At 44.2% G+C, this 12,260-nt stretch overlaps 1 protein-coding gene across 4 annotated transcripts in view; it reads left to right on the top strand.

Moving 5' to 3' along the window:
* Positions 1-1,376: 1,376 nt before the first annotated feature.
* The window catches only part of MYO1C (myosin IC), a 53,656-nt gene continuing 42,772 nt past the window's right edge, over positions 1,377-12,260 (top strand). The window contains exons 1-2 of one of the 4 annotated variants that reach the window (XM_090122293.1): positions 1,377-2,515; positions 5,232-5,323. The gene's annotated coding sequence lies outside the window, so the exon portion shown is untranslated. Of the gene's footprint in view, positions 2,516-2,721; positions 2,866-3,062; positions 3,365-5,231; positions 5,324-12,260 lie in introns of those variants that run through there. The other 3 variants (XM_090122294.1, XM_031591733.2, XM_090122295.1) reach the window with 3 other exon arrangements.

Below are 12,260 nucleotides of genomic sequence, written 5' to 3'. Positions count from 1 at the left end.
CTAGGTGTGTGTTGTTTGTTTTTATACAGAATTCTGGCATCTGTGTCTCAAATCATTCCAGTTAAATAATCTTCGTGTCCTAGACCATTAATCTTTGTAATGTCCCCCTGCACGAAGGGTAGATAAAACAGACAAGGTATTGCTCCATGTTTCTGAAACTGGAGTAGTTTTGTTTGGGGAAGTGTCAGAGATGCTTGCTTTCTTTTTTAATGTGATAAAATCACTTTTTCAGTGAAACGTTTTATTGGAAAGTAAGTGGTCCAGGAAATGATTTTTGGACTGGGCCAATCTCCTATATAACAGCAAAGGCCAGCGTAAGAATGATTCCAGATATGAAAGACAGAACAGTGACAGGCCATTTCTTTTCATTAAGTTCTTTGTTGTGTCTGTTCTTGAAGCAGCATCCTCTGAAATTCATCTAGAGAGTTGAAAAGTCAAGTTTGGCTCTCCAGAAAAGATTGAAGGAATTGTTCCATAATAGCAAGACTTGAAATACCTGATGTTCAAACCAGTGTTTTATTCTCTGTTGTCATTGTCAGGATATCTGCATCTGGGAGTGGATTGTGGGTGCATACATCTAGATGCTACATTAATGAGTGATACAGCTGTAGTAAAGAGCTGTGATTGTACTTCAAATAGTATTTACCAGCTTATTTTTGTCAAATTTGCTGTGGGATTTTTTCTGTAGTACCGTGCAAGCTGGTTTCCTTTGTCCTGCTTAGTTAGTGACTTGAGGATTCAGTTAATAATGATTTCATTCCAGAGTAATTTGAAGAACTTCCTGTAGTTACCATGGGAATCATCAGTATTTTCTATCTACTAGAAACCAAATATTGTAGAGCTGAAGATGAAGAATCTTTTCTCCATAAGATTTCTTGGTTCATTTATAAAGTTTACCATATTATTGTTTCATGCTAATACCTATGAAATGGCATCTGCAGCAGCTTGGCTTCCCAAAGTCACTGGGACAGAACTGGAACATCAACAAAGTTTAGAGCAATAAACACGAACATAAATTTATGTTTCTTGGAACTGTCTCCACACATTGTAACTAGTGGAAACAAGTCTTGAACTTAATTGTTTCAGCTCACACCTACACATAGTATAAATACAGAGATTCATCTCTTCCTCTCAAAACAGGGCTCTCAAGCAAAGACTGCAGCTAGTTGAGGTTTTCTTCTTGCTAACTTACCTTGGAAAGATGGAACTGCAAATTGAATGTATTCCTACAGGAGAAATTATCCGCGTGGTTAATCGCAACAGAGAACATAAGACTGTAAGCCTGCTTTTTTATTCTCTGCTCTTTTCTTGCATGGCTAGTTGTGTGCTAAACAACTTAGTAAGGCTGTCCTGAATTGAGAAATACTAATGGGGGAAAAAAAAAAAAAAAAGCTGGTTTTCACAAGTGTTAATTTCTCTTTAGTATTGGCTGTCCATGCTGCTGGATTCCAGTGAAATGCCAGGCGGCGTCTTGTTGTCAAAGTTTCATTTTCTGCACTCAAAAAGACAATTACTGATCGTGGTTAATAGTGTCACTTATTATGCTTTCTTTGAGGTGAATAACCAACATTTATACTTAAATGCAACTGTATTTGTATCTCTTTGTCATAGGTACTTATAAAGTGCTTAATATGTCTTCAGTTGTGGTAGCAGACTGCTCAGAGCAGAGCCAGCACATACTGAAGTACACATCTGTGCATATTGCTCTTGTTTCCGAGCATTGTCTTTCTAGCAAGTAATCTGAAACTCGATCTGAAAATTAGCTAAGACATTTACTGTGCAGATTGCACAATTGTTAGGTAGTCATCTCACTTCAGAAAAACCTGAGAGCTCTGCCTTGTTGAGATGAGATAAGATGGCAGCGATTCTGCTATTCTTTGGCTTCCAGTAAATGGTCCCAGAATGACACTCACTGACATGCAGTGATGGTAGAGGACACTGGCTGGACAGACTTGTCATTCCCAGAGGGAGCTGTTTCTTTAAACCTCACTCTGAATAACAAGTGCCAGAATCCTGGGGGAGACATCATAGAGAGAAAAGCTATTAGTTCAGCTTTCTAAAAAGCCTTCAATACTCATTAACAGTCCATAAAACTGTAATTTGCTACTTTGAGAACGGCGCTCAGTGTTTAAATACTGTTGGTGCTGCAGAGCAAAGTGGCTTCCGATGTACTGAGCTTTAAAACAAAGGGAAACTTGTAGCTGGAGATGCTTTGAGCTGTTGCAGAATGGGATGTGCATTTGAGCTCAGGGTGCTTCGCCCTGTTAGGAAATGCTGTGGATCCTGAGTATAGATCCTCCAAAAGGTAACGTGCCTGGGAGCTGCACCGAGCTGCTCCTTGTCTCACCGACCTGCCAGAGATTCTTGCCTTCGCTCCAGAGCTGAGCTCGCCCTTTGGCCTCGTCACAAAGATAGGCTCCGGGTGCTTCCCCCAGGCAGCCAGCGGCGAGGAGGGAACGGTACAGTTAGCATCGGCGTCTGAGCTTTTTATCTGCCGTGCGTCTGGACCAAACAGGTGCTCCTGTCGTTTTAAGCGACGGGATCGCGAGTCGATGCGGGAGCAAGGCTTAGCGGGGGGATGCCGTTGTCCCGAACAACGTCGGCGGCACGAGCCGTTCCTCCCTCGGGCGGAGCCGCCGCGCCTGCGGGTCGGGGAGGGCGGAGGTGCGGGGAGGGCCGCGGCTGACGGCAGGTGAGGGCGGGGGCAGGGCCGCAGCCACCCCGCCCGGCCCGCACTCCGCATGCCCGGCGCTCGGACATGCTCACTAGCGGCGCGGCGCGGGCTCCCGAGGGCAGTCGGTGCCGAAGCGCTGGCGGAGCCGCCGCAGGGCCCCGAGCGGAGCGGGCGGGGGGCGCGGAGCGCAGGTGAGTGCGGCGGGGGAGGGAGGAGGTGAAGCGGGCGGCGGCGGCGGCGGCGGGGCCTGAGGGACGAGGACCGAGGACCGCCGCCGCCGCCGCCCCGTGCCGGGCTCGGCCACATGGCCGCGGGCTGCCCGGAGCGCAGCACTGCCTGCCGCCTGCGGGACGTGCGGCGGGGGGAGCCGGGACGGCGGCGGTTCCGTCCTTTCCCCGAAGTCAGCGGCGTTCCCGGAAACTCTTAACGTTTCCACGGTAGAAACAAACGATCCTTTCACGGCAGCGGGCATCCTGGCGGCTGCGTGGCGCGTCTCCGGCAACCCGGAGCAACCCCCGCCCTCCCCTTCCGCAACATTACTAAACGCGCTCCGGCGACGCTTGTCTGACTCCGTCCCGACGCGGCGAGCCGCCCGCCGGGCTGCGGGGCCACATGGAGCGGGCAGCCGGAGCCGGGGGGTGCGGCCGTGTCACCGACGGCTGTCACTGGGGTCCCGCCTCGTTCTAATCAGTGAGTTTTTGTACGTAGCGAACTTATTTTCCGCGTTCTTGTGCTGCTGTGCACGGTGGTGGTACGGTCCGCTGCGGATAGCGCTTGTGTTTGTGCTGGGATAATTCTTCCTTGTTTGCCAGAGGCAGTACAGGTGCCTAAAAGCACTTCCTTCATGAAGCTCGGTATTTTTAGTCGTCTCTTATAGTTGGAGATGTTCTCAAGGACCATAATTTCTCTGGTTTGCACCACGTGTCTGTGATCCCCCTCAAACTGAAGGCTCCCCAGCTGTTGTGTTACTTCGTGCCATTTCCCCCCTTTTCTAATACACCTGGGTTTAATTGCTGCAAGGGACAGTGGAGACAGTTAGGGAAGAAATTGGACTCTTTGCTGAGTTGATTTCTTATTCTGGTAACTTGAATTTTCCAACTAACTCTGTTTGATCTGCATCCTCACGTTTTGGGAGATTGTGGAAGGAAAAATGGTTCTGAGATACAAGACTTGATAAGATGAGAAGGAATGGCCTTACGTTATTCCAGGGAAGATTCAGGTTGTGTATTACGAAAAGCTTCTCCAAAAGAGCAGTGCTGCAGTAGCACAGCTGCCCAGGGAGGTGGGGGAGTCCGCATTGCTGGAGGTGTTCCAGAAATGTGGAGATGTGCAACGTGGTCACTAAGGGACTGGTCAGCATTGGTGGTCAGTGGAAGATCAGATGATCTTAGAGGTCTTTTCCAACCTGAATGATTCTATGACAGAGACCATTTGGTAATTATCCTTTCTTTGTTGCTGGAGGTGAAAGGCTTCTCCAGAACTTCTTGTAGATGACAGTAGTTTCATGCTAGCAAGTGACAAGTGAGAAGAATTTGCTTGGTTGGTGGGACAAACCCTGCCATAAAACAGAACCACATCTTAGAGCAAGCTGCAATAAAGGCGTTTTACTTTCATCTCATTTTGGAGCAATAGACAATTACCAGCTGTCAGCACTTTTTAAAGCTCTTTTAGAAACTGCCTAGGGCTTAGAGAACTGATGAGTTCTTAATTTTTACAATAGGCCCTGGTATGACAACCTCTGTCATAATGCTTAGGGGTGGATGTTCAGTTTTGATAGTGGATCCCATCTTTTAGGGAGGGCCTGTGTGAGTATAAATCTTGTCTTCTGTTTTGCCTGACAGTGGCCAATGAAGTGCAAGGCTACATGCATGCTACCCTAATTTATCCTAGCATAAAGGACAGATCTTTCCTCAAAAAACAAACCAACAAAAAACCAAACACCATAACTCTGAGTCATAATGTACCAAGGGAGTGTGAGATCCCCTGTGACTCAGGAGTCGGCGTGCAATTTCTATTCTTTGTTGTCTTGCACAACTGACAGTGGAGAAACTTACATGGCTGAAGACTTCTATGATGTGTCTTCAGATTTTACAGTGTGCTTAAGAGCAATGAGGTGAGTTCTGACCTGACCATTCAAGTCACATGGAAGACTTTTTAAATGTTTGATCGAAGCCTACTAGAGGAAGGATGGTAAAAAGAAGTGGGGGCCAACAAAACTTAAAAACAGATCAAATATAGTGAGTTTTGGTGTTGTTTTTTTTTCCCCTAAAAAGAAAAAGCTTAAACTCCCTGGAGACCTTTATGTAAAGGTAAAATAGTCTTCTTCTAACAGCAGGCAAGCATTAGGAGCTGTTGATTGTTTGCAGTGTCATTTTGCTTATGGGATATAACCTTACTGCGGTGCAAGCAGGATGCTTTTTAGGAACTGTACAAATTCCTCTTCCACTGTTCAAAAAATAAAAAAAAAAGTCTGCAGCAGATGGATGAGAAATGATCTGCAGCAGCTGGCCATGGCCACAAAGCAATGTGTAAACCATCACTTTCCTGTGTTTTGCAGCCATGTGCTCTCATCTGATGCTTTTGAACAGTTCCAGCATGCAAAGTGTTGAGGATCAGCAGGCTTAGAATGCTCTGCCTCACAGTTTGAAGGTGTGTACTGCTCACTGGGTGCTTTCAGACACCTGATGTCTTCTGTAGAATGAGTTTGTACCTGGAAAAAATAGCATGGTGTTGGTGCTGCAGAGAAGGAGATGAAGAAGAGCTAAAAGTACAGCACATCTCCCTGAGGTTGGTGTGTCCTGCTGCCCCTGTAAGTGACGCAACTGAAACTAAGCTACTTCTCCTTTCAAACAGGCTGAAGAGCCATATATAGATGTATAAATATAAATGTGTATGTGTATATTGTTAAAATACTGCTGTGGGAAGAACCGCTGTGGAGGAGTTTCCTGGCTGAGCACATTGTGTGAGCACGTGGACGTGGTGACGCAGGAAGAAATGGCTGGGACTGGGGGAGGCAGCGGTGCTTTGTGCTGGCATCCAATGACTGCAATCGTAGCATGGATTTGTCTTCTGTCAGGGGTTCTGCTGTGTTTGACTCTCATCCCATTATAAGCAACTCATGAGTGATGTGGTTGGTTTTGACTAGGATTACTATCCCTGACTTTGATTAGGAACCACATATCTAACCTTCTATCGTTATTTCTAGTGGATGAGGCTTGCTTGGGTTGCCTTTCTGTGAGATTAAACACAGATATTTTTTCTGCCTGAGGGAGCCACGTCTACTGTGCCTCTGGATTGTATGTTCTCTCTGGGAAATATACGTATTTTGTGTCTTTTGCATTCTTCATGCTTTGTTGATGCACTAGTGAGGTAGGTGGGCAGCTCTTCCCGGAAAGCATTAACAAAGCTGTAAGAAGCAGTAAGTCCATGTGAAATGCTAACGAAGTTTCAGATAGAGTGGACAAATCTTAAGTAATTTGTTGCAACTGAGCCCTGTTCAATTGGAGTGCATAGTAGGGAGGAAAGCTGAAAGGATCCTTTAAAGCCTGGCCCTGCCTTAATTAAATATGCAATGCAGCAAGGAGCAACAGGGCCAGTACCTTTTCTGTTTGATCTTCCATATAGTCTGTCTTATATTAAATTCCTGTACTGGAAGACAACAAAGGTTAGTATTTAGAATTGATGTGTTCATTCACGCATGCATGGATAGCTTTTCCTTGCAGCTTAAGGAAAGAGCTTGGTCACATGTGATGACCAGTGAGCTGCTCTTCACTGTGACACTGCAGCCTTTTAACTGGCACACTGACCTTGGTTCAGGTCAGACACCACCCTTCCTGTAATTGAGTACATGGACGTAGATTTTTAGCATTTGGCAGTGCCTTTGGGGTGCTCTGCTGCTTGCCTTCTAGGCAGTAAGGACATAATGCTGTGAAATGTTACAACCTTCCGTCACTGCAGTTTTGTTACTGAGTATACAGGATAATTGTTGGTGCCAGAAATAGAAAAGGATATTATGTCAGAGTGTATTCTGACTTTTGCCAGGTACTGGGTGATTTTTGAATGACAAAAGAAAAACAGACATCCCTAACACTTAATTCCTTCCACTCTAAACACATTTTTCTCCATAAGGGAGCTTTCTAAAATTGCTGCTATGCAAAAAGATGTACATAGACAAAACAGGTACAGTGACATTCAGCCTGATGTCTGGATGCAAGATGAACTTTGCCCTTGCTTTAAAGGGCTGTACCTTTACATTCTGATGTCACTGACTTTTTTTGAGATGCTTTTCTGGTAAAAGTTTACCATGGATGTTTGAGTCTTTCCTTATAGTTCTGATGTCTGACCAGAGATTTCACCTCTGCAAAAGGTAACGTAGGGATGTGTGGCCCCAATCTTTGTGACTGCATGTACTCAGAGCTGGAGAACAGCCGTTGGGAGATCTTAAGACTTCAGGGAAACCTTTGTGTCTTAGAGTCTAGGGTTGCATTTCATTAGTTAGAGTGATCTGCAGTGCCTCGTGCCAGCTGACAATCATCAGATGTATTGGCCATTTTACTAATGAAGCAGAGGATTATTGAAGGAGCTATAATTCAACTGGAGACCCGTATTTGTCAGAGGGTTGAGGTGAGCTCACAACTGCATGCTTTTCTTCATTACCATATGCTCAGGATTTTATAGTCTTCTGTTTTCGTTACGCCTGTACCTGGTCTGAGTAGGATATTCCTGTCCAACAAAGCATCACCTTTAACCACAATGAAGAATTGAGAACAGAAAAGAGTAAATTCAGCTCTCACTGTGGTAATTGTTCGTGGCTGAAATGTCGGGATAAGTCCATTTCCAGTTGTGTAATAAGGAGATAGTGATCTGTTTAGCTTTTTAGAAAATTAAATTCCACTGAAACAGTATAACTGGAAGCACAGAAGTAGGAGGAAAACTATTTTCCATTCTGAAATACGTCTTTGTATAACGCTGTGAGTTGAGTTTTTTTAAATTTGCTAACAGTAACTAATAACTTCTACATTATACAGTCCACACTGAGTCATTGTTTACTCACGGAACTGACTTTCAGCAGACAGACTTGCTTGCTAACTTTAATAACTGAAATATGCAGTTCCACACATTACAAGGCAGCACACTATAATCAACGTTTTTTAAAAACATAAACTAGTACGTCTTTGCAGCACTAAGGTGCTGTATTATAAACAGTATTTCTGCAGTTCAGATTTCTGTCTGGGCTCATGTATCCAATGGTGCAGCTGTAAGAAGAGAGAAAACTATTACACAGAAGTACTGTAATTTTTTTTTCCAAGAGAATTGTATTGAACCTTGCAAAGTAGAGACCAGAAAGCCTTGTTCTCTGTCCACGTCTCATTGTTTTAAATAACAGGTTGTTCTCCACTCCTAGGCTTTTGGAGGCTGTTCAGAATTGCTCCTTCTGCATTCTGGGAGGGAAAGCCACACCTTTGCACCAGGAGCCCAGGAATTCTTTCTGACAGAATTGGAATATAGTGAACAAAACAGATGGTTGGCATTTTTCTGCCTTAATTTAAGCAAGTAATGAATTTCAGTTACGAATCATTCCCTTACCTTTTTTTCCTGCTATTTTATTTTAGCAGATCTATTTTCTCACAGATTTTACAGGTAGCTTTCTTACACACCCATTACATCTATTAATACTGAAGTAACATCTATTAATACTGAAGTAACTGGGATTTGTTTACCTGATTGTTTTTCAGTGTGCTGAACCAGAAGTGCCAAGTGTGTGCAAGGCAGTATAACAGAGTTTGTCCACTGCTTTGTTCACGTGGGAATGAAGTGGGGGCAGCTCAGCGTGCCTGACTTGAGCTTGAAGGGACAGTGTGGGGAGAGTGTTTGGATGTTAAAACGCTGGTGGATAGCAGCTATGAACAGCAGCTTATGGAGTCGTTAGCAAAACTAGAACGTATCTATTTGTTTAAACAAGTCTGCTGGTGGTTTGCATCACCTCTACACCTTACAAAAGCGTCACTCTGATTTTATGTCAGAATTTCTCATTTTGCTTTTGTTCCCTCAGTGTCACAATTAACTGCACAGTGCAATAGTGATAGTCCTGGCAGAATTTGGATTTACTGTCAGAGTTAGAATATTTCCTTGGGCAAAAACTCATGTTTTTATGACTGTAGGATGTCAGGATGGTAGGAAGCATGTTTCTGGTCAGCTAGAATATGTCTGCACATATCCAGGTGGCAGTGTTCATTGCAGAGGGATTTTATGTATTAGTAAGCTTTGGAAGATTTGAATATTTTCTGCTGGCTAAAGCCTGTAATGTAGATAAGACCAATCTTACTCTGCTCTCCTCTCTGTCTCCTGAAGACATTCCCCACAGACCATTCAGTTCAGCTGAAGAAGATTAGTGCTCAGCTTTATGGAACAACCTAATGACAAATGCGTGTGTTCTGGCTGTCTTATTAGTACAGATAGTGCTTTGCTGCAGCACTTAGAATTTTTGTTTCTAGTAGGAAGTATTTATTTGAATCATTTGCAATCTTAGTCATTACTGAAGTACAGCAGCTCTATCTGTTGGCTAGATGTTGGCTGTATTAAGATATTATCCTTTAAGATCACCAAGAAGATGACTCTTCAATTTACAGAAGAAACAATGCTCTCAAGACTGCTTATGAAGGGAGTGGAGAAAGCTAGGAGTAATTTGGAATAATAGAAGGGATAATTTATGCACTTTTATGAGCTAATTCTAAAACAGGTGTGTTAGTCCCTAGAATGTTTGAGAAAAACATGTGACTACATGATAATGCAGACACAGTATGTTTTCTTTTTGCATGACAGAATTGAATGCATGGGTTGATGGCTATAGGCCATTTGTATGTTTTGGTTAAAGCTTTCAGATATTATTTGTCTCAAGCATAAACTAATCTGATTTGAGACAATTGTGTCCTGGTACAAGGAAGTACAAAGAGGAAAAAATCCAAGATGAGTTGCTCTTCCCAGATATTGCTGTAGATGGTGACCACTTTGAAACCTTTCTTGACAGAGCTGGTGCATGCTGCCAGAGCAAAGGGTGTGAGGTGCTGAGAGCCTGCAGGTAGGGAGCGTTGGGAGCATGGGCTTCTGTGCTGCCCTGGCAGGTTGGTGATGGGGGCATCGTATGAAGAGGAAATGTTGCAAGAGATGCAAAGCTCTCTATGTGGAAAAAGAAAAACCAACAAAAAAAAAGCTAAGAAAGAGGCAGGCAGTGCTTGATCTCTCTTTAAACTGAAACCTGATCAGCTGTCAAGTGTCCCTGCTCTGATGTTTCAGTGTCTAGGCAGGGACACAGGGGAGCTCCCTCCATCTTAAGCCTTGAATATATTTACCTGGCAACTGCTATTACCCAAACCACTTTCTTTAGCTCAGCTTGTGCTAAAAGGAAAATTCCTCATAGTAGCATAGTGTAGGATGAGAATGTGAACTATGCCCAGGCTGAAGTCCATAGAACTCAGAAGCTGCACTCATGTAACTGTTTACTTTTTTCTAGAAGCTTCAGTTAAATTGTTTGTGATAGAATGCATTTTTGCCTGAAATACTGATTGTTTGCCATCAGAAATAAGTAGCCTCTGTAAGAGGGTCACGTTGCCACCTGCGTGGAAATGGGGAATGGAGGAAAATCAGTGTTGCTGTTGGGTTGAATGCATGTGTCTGAAAAGAAATCTTCCTGGAACACTGCAAAAGCAGGTTATTTCTTTCAGAAGAAAAGTTTTGTTGTGAAAAATCTTGCTTTTAATTTTGGATAGGCTGGGAAGGAAAATTATGGTCTAATGGTCTAAAAGCAACTGTCAGCTTGGTACCTGGCCTTCAGTTTTGGACAGTGAATTTCTCTGGTTAACCTCTCTAGCACTGTTGAACTCTTGGAAGTGCTCTTTAGACTGTGCTTTCACTGGCCCCAAAGCAAATGATCTTAATTGCAAACCACTTATCTAAACCTATGGTTACTCAACACAAATGTGACACAAGGCTTGCAGGAGTAAAAATTCAGTCAGTGTTTAGTGTGGGCTGAAGTGACCATCATCCCTCCTTTTTCAAGCACCTGCCAGCGAGTGTCATTGCTCCTGTTGAACAGCAGACCCATTTACTAGCAAGGCCTATTTCTGCTGGCAAATTTGGTGTGACAAACATACTCACGTGTGTCATGGAACTGATCATGGAACACTACAGCTGTCAGCCTTGTAGGCTCTCATGTCATTCCTGAGCTTGTCCTGGAGGCTGTTAGTGATGGTAATATATGTGCATCACTTTCCAAGGTTTTAGACTTTAGGAAGTATGTACACATAGGGAACTAAGCAAGCATCCAAGGAGTCTTAGAGCTTCATCCACTTCACTCTCAGTGCAATGCCCTTTCTTTACTTGTGTGCCAGGAGGATGTCTTTCTCTAGTATCTAAGATAAGCTTGTATAAGCTCACACGAAGCTTTAATTAAATTGTTTTTGCCTGTAGTTCTGTACTCCCTGCCTTGACTGTAGTGAAACAAAGTTTGGAGAATAGCAAACGTTTGAGTTCCCTGAAATCTCACTACAGAGCTGAACAGATGTGAGTCCCAGCACAGAGTCCTGAACAAACACTGCTTGGGGCAGCAGATGGACTGCAGCAAAGCGATGTTGGCTGTGTATATCAGCTCCCAACAGCAGTGTGGGACTGTGCTGTGGTTCCTCGGAGGGTGCTTTTCATGTACAATAAGTGCTTCTTGTATCCCTGTGGCTTGTTCAGCCATTCTCGTTTTACAGCACTGGTTTTGTCCCCCTGAAGTCAGTGGTAGTGAGGAAAAGTCTGAATTTACTAGAAGCTTCTGCAGTCATATTCGGAAGCTTGTGTGGACTGATTGGCACTAAAACCTTCAATTTGTGAATATGGAGCTAGCTGTGTGGAACATAAATGGTAATTAGCTGTCTTTTAAACACTGGATTTATTAAGATTTACATGTAGAATGCACTGTCTCTACTCCCATGTCCTGGGGATTCCCAAGCTATGAAACTACTTATAGCTCCTAAGCAGTACAGTAACCATCTGTCCATGGAGTGCCTATGTTGCCCATCAACATGGGATCAGGTCAGGAATAGAGGCATGCTGATAAGTCCTGGTGCAGGCTGCCAAGGTAATAGCACTGAGACACTGAGCCAAGAGAAGCTGGTGTCTGTTCTGCCTCTTGCCTAAGCAGTGCATGCACTGGCTGAGGTTCAAAGTGGGGTCTGGCTGGGTGCTGGTATCAGATGTGTTTTGCCCTCTCTGGAGATGGAACGTCTTTGCTGCTTCCCAGAGCAGTGCAGTTTGTGGGGTCTTTGTGTGGAGGGACATCCCCCCCTGTTCAGCTGGGAATGTGAGAATGTCCACTTTTGCATTCCTCTGCAACAGGTCTAAATGTTCAGAAGTCTTCTGGGCTCTGTTGGGACTCTTTGGCAAGGTAAACGTGTGGGATAGTAGCACAAGGTTACCCTGTTGTGGTATCTGAGCATGACATTGTAATCAATGCAGGCAGAGAAGGGTACAAGAGGAGGAATGTGTCCTGCTGCCAAAACCTTTCTTGCAGGAGGTTGGATCTGGATGTGTGCCCTTCCTGAGA

The sequence above is a fragment of the Phasianus colchicus genome, chromosome 21 (genome assembly GCF_987193195.1).
Source record: "Phasianus colchicus chromosome 21, bPhaCol1.hap1.1, whole genome shotgun sequence".
Taxonomy (NCBI): domain Eukaryota; kingdom Metazoa; phylum Chordata; class Aves; order Galliformes; family Phasianidae; genus Phasianus; species Phasianus colchicus.
Note: the sequence above shows the minus strand (reverse complement) of the source record. Positions and strands in the feature narration are given on the sequence as shown.